Raw genomic sequence first — 6,236 nt, 5'->3', positions numbered from 1 at the left:
GTTTGGGTGTTAGATGCATATATGCTTCTAATTATTGTTTATGATGGACTGATACTTTTATTACTGATTAATCTAATTAATAAAATAAAGTCGATTTTGTTGATCATTAGTGTAGCCACTCCAGATTTCTTACGGTTGCTATTAATATATATCTCTTTTTCACTGGTTTTTTTTTTTTCCCCTTTAGTACTTGGGATTGAACCCCCAGGGGTGATTTACCACTGAGCAATAAGCCCTTTTTAAATTTGAGACAGGGTCTCAATAAGTTGCTGAGGATGGCCTCAAATTCCTGCTTCTGCTTCCAGAGTTGCTGGGATTACAAGAGGGCGCCATAGCCATTACTTTCCATCTTTTTTATCTATGTATACCTGTGAATCGTAAGTGTGTCTACTGTAGACAGTGTGTAGTTTAATCTTATTTATCTAGTGTGACAATCTCTGTCTTTTGATTTGCTTATTTATTCCATTTCCATTTAATGTTAATGAACTTTGTCTGTAATTTTACTTTGTCTCATGTCTTTTCTTCCTCTTCCTTTACTGATTCTGTATGTATTAAGTGGATATTTTCTACTATAATATGTTAATTCTAATTCTTTTTCATTATGTTTTCTTCATGGTTGCTCTTGGACTTACTCTATACAATTTGTCTATCAAAAACTACTTCAAAATTCATACTTAATTTCAGTGAGATATGAAGATGCTATTCTCTATTTCTTCTTTGTTGTGCTGATATTTTTAAACATCATATAAAATTATGTCATAAACCTGACAATATATTGTAAGAATTGCTTTACGCAAATTTTGGAAAGTTTATATTTCTTTGTCTCCAAGGTCACTGATCTTTTATTCTTCAGTACAGTCTACCATGAATCCCACCTCACATTTTGTACATTTGACATCTCAGATGCTTTTATCTTTGGAATTTTGATTGTGATCTTTTATGTGTCTCATGTAACTGCTTGAACATTTGGAATAAATTTATGAACACTGTCTTAATGTCATTGTCTGCTAATTCTAATATCTGTGTGAAGTCCATTGTTTTCCGGGCAGCTGGATGTCAGGGCTGCCCTCTCTTCCCCGACTCTACTTCCCACACCCTGCACTCCACAACACATGAGTCCATTTGTCTCTTCACTAAACAAGATGCTAGGATCATAGGCCCTATATTTCAAGCAATAAATGTCTAAATTAGATTCTGCTTTATAAATCCACAAGTTTGGATTGGAGCAATCACTAGGATTACTAGAACTAAGGGCAGGGAAAAGGGACAGGTGATTAGAAAAAACAAAAACTTAACAGGAATCTATCTATGATGAGAAATTATAAAGTCCCTCTTTTCTCCTAATCCCCAAATCTGGTTCATTTAAGAAGGTTAGGAAGTGGATGGGAAGTACAATCCAAGGAACACTTCTAGAAGGAGGGCAAGAGCTGTATAAATCTGAAAATTCATCTCTTGATGTCACAAATTTGCTGTGTGTAAGGGCTGGCTGAACCTTGTAAGGGTAACACTATAGTTTGGATCTGAAATTTCCTTCAAAAGTTCATGTTAAAGCCTGGTTCCCAGCATGTGGTTCTATTGGAAGATGGTGGGAAAAATATGAGGTGGAGCCTTGTACGAGGTTTCAGTTATTGGGGTTGTACCCTCAAAGGATGTCATGTGGCCATGGTTTCTTCTCTCTTTTGTTCCTCTGCTAGGTGCTGCCACCATGACATGCTGCTTTGCCAAAGGTCTAAAAGCAATGGGGACAATTGATCATAGACTGAAATCTCAAACTATTAGCCAAAAATCCTTTCCTCTTGTAAGGTGATTATCTTGGGTATTTTTTTTTACAGTAATGGAAAACTGACTTAGACAATGAGAGGACAAACAAGAGGGACTAGATGCTTAGGGATAGGCTGGTGTCCACATTTTCTCACATTATACTCCTTGGAACACAGACACGTAAGTTTTTAGGGGCCAGTTGCAGAAAGAGAATTTAGGAGCTTCCCGAAATCTCAATGTTGGGGGCACTTGAACAAATCTTGTATTTCTCAGTCCCATACAAGGCAGCTATCTCACACCGAAAAAAAAAATAATCAAAACCAAATTCATATCATTCACCATAAGTGGTGACACTCTGAACAGCCCACCATATACTAAAAATGACCAAATCCAAAGAATCCCCATAAACTAGGAGTCTTCCTTGCCCTCCCTCCTCTTCCACTTCAAGCCCTCCATGGTCTCACCTTTACAAGCCAGGAGAAATACATCAGAAGCCTGGGAACTGTCACTGCCTGGGGCAGAGCAAAAAGGGCCCATAACAGTTGTGGCTAAAAGAGGAATTATGGGGTTGGGTGATCTTCCCCATGGGTTCCTGTCTACACTGTCCCCAACGGTCTCAGAGATCAATTCTCTGCATACTTACAGGCAGCCTGAGTGTAGCTGCCTCCTTCTCCACCTGTGGGAAGAAAACATCCTGTGAGAAGCCAGGGTTGATCATGAGTCATGAGGTTCTAAAGGAAACAGCAAATCCTGAACTCTGGGGAAATTTCCAGAACTATGACTTCAAATCAGGAGCAGGATCAGGAACCATGAGGAAAGAAGAGGTAAAGGGATGAGGAGACTGTCTTCCTGGAAGGTACCTCATCAGGGACCTTCCTCTGTTACCTGTTACTGCTGGGAATCAGATTCCCATCATAACGATCACCAGGGTGATAAACTTTTCTTTTATACTCATATGCTTTAATAAGAGGCTCCAGGGACTGGGGTTGTGGCTCAGGGGTAGGGCACTTGCCTTGCATGCAGGAGGCACTGGGTTCAATCCCCAACACCACATAAAAAAACTAAATAAACAAAATAAAGGTATTGTGTCCATCTACAACTAAAAATAGAGAGAGAGAAAAAAAAAAGAGGCCTCAGGCAAACAAGGCCTCAGGGTGGATAAGAACATGTGTGTGGATGGTACTTCCCATTAACACAGGACACCCTTCTACCTACATTTGAAATCCCCTCATGGGACAAGAACTCTGACCCCTCTCCTTCCCTACCTGCATTCTTTTTCTTCCACATAATAACAGTGACCACAGTTCCAGTGACCACAACTCCAAGGAGAACCGGGCCAGTGATGATTCCCATGGTGGGGATGATGGACTGGGCAGACTGCTCTGGGAAAGGAAGGAAAGCTGAGGGGCCCTATTATGGTTTGGATAGTGTTTGTAGTCCTGGGTTCATTGGAAGTTTGGTTCCCAGTGTGGTAGTGTTGTGATGGTGGGATCTTTAGGAGGTAGTGCCTAGTGGGAGATCCTTAGGTCACTGAGGGTCTGCTCTCATAGGACCCTTAGTTCTCTAGAGAACAAATTACTAAAAGAATCTCTCTCCTTTCTATGGCTTCTAGTCTTGCCATGTGATTTCTCTCTCTTGTACTAACTCCTACCATTCTGGTGCCATCTGCTATGAGGTTGTCACCAGAACCCAACTTATGCTGGTGCCATGCCTGTGAATCTCCAGAATCAACTTCTTTACTTTATTAAGTACCCATCTTCAGGTATTTCACTGTAGCACTGGAAAACTGACCTATTCATGCCTTGATGCCTAGCTGTCATCCCTGATTCTGCTGAGGGTCTCCAGAATGGCTCCTGTTTGCCCCAATGACAGATCTGTGCCTTCATCCTCCTCCTTACCCCATCTCAGAGTGAGGGCTCAGGCAGCCCATGATAGTGCACATGGCATGTGTATCTCTGCTCCTCTCCAGCAGGTACCTTCACAGCTGCCCATTTCTGGAAGTTTCCATCCCCTGCAGGTCCCCACAAGCTCCATGTCTTGTGTCTGGTCCTCCCCACTGCTGCCAGGTCAGGGTGATCTCCTTAGGTTAGAAGCCAAGGGCCTATACCTCAGGATGACTTCATTGTCAGAGATGGGGTGGTAGGTCACATGTGTCTTTGGGGGCATTGTAGAAATATCAGGAAATTAAAACATTTTGCATTATCTCCCTTGGGCTACTGAAGAAGAATTCTTCTGATCATCCTAATAAGTGATGGGACAATTAAGATGGGAAAGAGTGTAAAACCTAGCCACTAGCCAGTCCTCAGTTATCTGGGATAATATTCCTATTCTTTGGACGGTTCTAGAAGCAGGGTGAGACAGCCCGGGATGAGGTGCCAGGTCTGTGAGAGGGATCTAGAGTTGTGACCTGAGTTAAGTTCCAGGGATTGGAAAAACTGGAGTCAGACCTCCAAAGACACTGCTTTGGGGGCAGAGAACAAAGCATGAGAGAAGTCCCTCTGTAATGCCTAAGGTTGCTGCCAGAGTCAAAGGGAACTGCTGGTCGGTTATTTCTGGGACTGTCCAGTCCAGGAGAGTGTGAGGGGAAAGGTAGACGGGCCTAGGCAGCCAGAGCAAGATGACAAGTGAGGAAGGAGATCAGGGCAGGGCCAAAACAAAGGAGCATGGAGAGGGTCTTCTGATAGAGGTCAACTTCCTGGTTGAGGAAAGTGGACACAAGCAGGGGACCCAATTAGACAGACACTTCCTTACTCCTCCTTCCAAGTGGGGGATCCAATAGAAAACCTAAAACAGACACGAGGACAGAGGGGGCACCAATCAATAATATTGAGGAGAACGTGGACAGGGAAGGAGATAAGGACAGGAGGAAATTTCAGAGACCATAAAAAGAGCAGGCCACCCCCCCCCCCCCCCCAACACACACACCTGATTCCCAGCTCTGGGGCCCTTTCTCTTCGGAGAAGTCTCTGTAGCTTTTGTAATAAACCCGCTGCTTGCTTGCTATCTCTGTGTTCTGTGCGTCAATTCTTTGCTGAACTGAGACAACGAACCCAGTACCCCTAGATGGTTACAACTGGATCCTTAAGTTATCTCCAAGAGTAATACTCTCTAGTACAGTATTCGGAAACCCAGGGGGATTCCATCCTTTCTGGATTCAGGGGAGAGCGATATTCTAGCACTGGCCCAATTTTACTCCCCTTCTGGGGGGAAGGCAGGTAGTGCCACTTGCAGATCGCGGAGATACCCTCAGCCCCTGGTACCTGCGTGCTGTAGCTTCTCCTTGCCACACTGCAGGTATCTGCCGAGCCACTCCACGCACTCCTCCTCGACGTTGGCCCTACAGCGATAATCCTCACTGGACGCCTCCCATTAGCGCTGGATAATCTGAGCCGCTGTGTCCGCGCAGTCCAGGAGCGCAGGTCCTCTTTCAGCTCACTGTAATCCACCCTCGTAGGAGTCCTGACAGTACCCGCGGAGGAGGCGCAGGTTCGGCCCCAGGATGCAGCCACGGAGAGTCTGGTAGGTATGAGCTCCTGGCACCGCCGCTCTTGTCAGGCCGGCCCCATGGACTTTCCCCGCGTGACACTGAGGGGCGGTGATTGATCAGAGCCTTTTCCCAACGAAATCGAAAACCCAACTGGAGTGAATATCTGGGGCTTTCCCCAGGTCTACGTGACCCGCGAGTCCCGCAGCCTTAGGGTGAAGCTGGGCCATTCCGACCCGTTCATGGAGAATGAGGGTGTCTCGTGTCCTTCGCTCTGGGCCCAGGTCACTTACCTGCGTCGCTCTGGTCTAGCCGAGCAGGTTGTTTAGAATCACTCGGAAAGGCTGTGCACTGCGCTTGACGTGTGTTCCGGTCCCAATACTCAGGTCCCACCGGCTCCATCCATGGCACCCGCGGCTCTGCCCTGGGATTCACCATGTCGCTATCGAAGTGGCCAAATATTTAAGTCGTCCACGTAGCGGATAGAGATGTACCAGGCCTCCCCGTAGCAGGGCCGGGACACAGTCTTGGTGAAATACAGAAGGGAGTGGAGCCTGAAGATAGGCAGCAGCTGAGATTCTCCTCCTGGCACTGGACCCGGGGATCCTACGTTAGTCAGATAGGAAGGGCGGGCGCTGGAGCCCGTGAGACCAAAAAGGGGAGGAAGGATAAGGCGACGAGGCAGCAGGTAATGAGGTGGGATGATCAAGACAAGGAGCGGTGCGGGTGGGGAGGGTCTGTATCTCCGTGCAACCGCTACCAAGGCAAGATTTCCCCGGGTCAAGCGTCCCCGCTGGACTGTGCCCTCGCCCCTCCCCTAACAGAGGCCATTTCCCTTTAGACCCTGAACTCACCAGGTCTCGGTTAAGGCCAGGGTCTGAGAGTGCAGCAGGAGGAGGGTTTGCAGAGCCGGGACCCCCATCCTCGGGGTCTGGAGGATCTGAATCTCTGCGGGTCTGTGGGAACTCTATAACCCAGAACCGCAGCGATA

At 46.5% G+C, this 6,236-nt stretch overlaps 1 pseudogene; it reads right to left on the bottom strand.

Annotated features, from left to right (window-relative positions):
* Positions 1–3,953: 3,953 nt before the first annotated feature.
* On the bottom strand, positions 3,954–6,236 carry LOC124081476 (class I histocompatibility antigen, Gogo-OKO alpha chain-like; annotated as a pseudogene).

The sequence above is a fragment of the Marmota monax genome, unplaced genomic scaffold (assembly GCF_021218885.2).
Source record: "Marmota monax isolate L192 unplaced genomic scaffold, Marmota_monax_Labrador192_F-V1.1 WCK01_AAM20220418_F8-fsc00426, whole genome shotgun sequence".
Classification (NCBI taxonomy): Eukaryota; Metazoa; Chordata; class Mammalia; order Rodentia; family Sciuridae; genus Marmota; species Marmota monax.
This window is presented reverse-complemented; position numbering and strand designations above follow the sequence as displayed.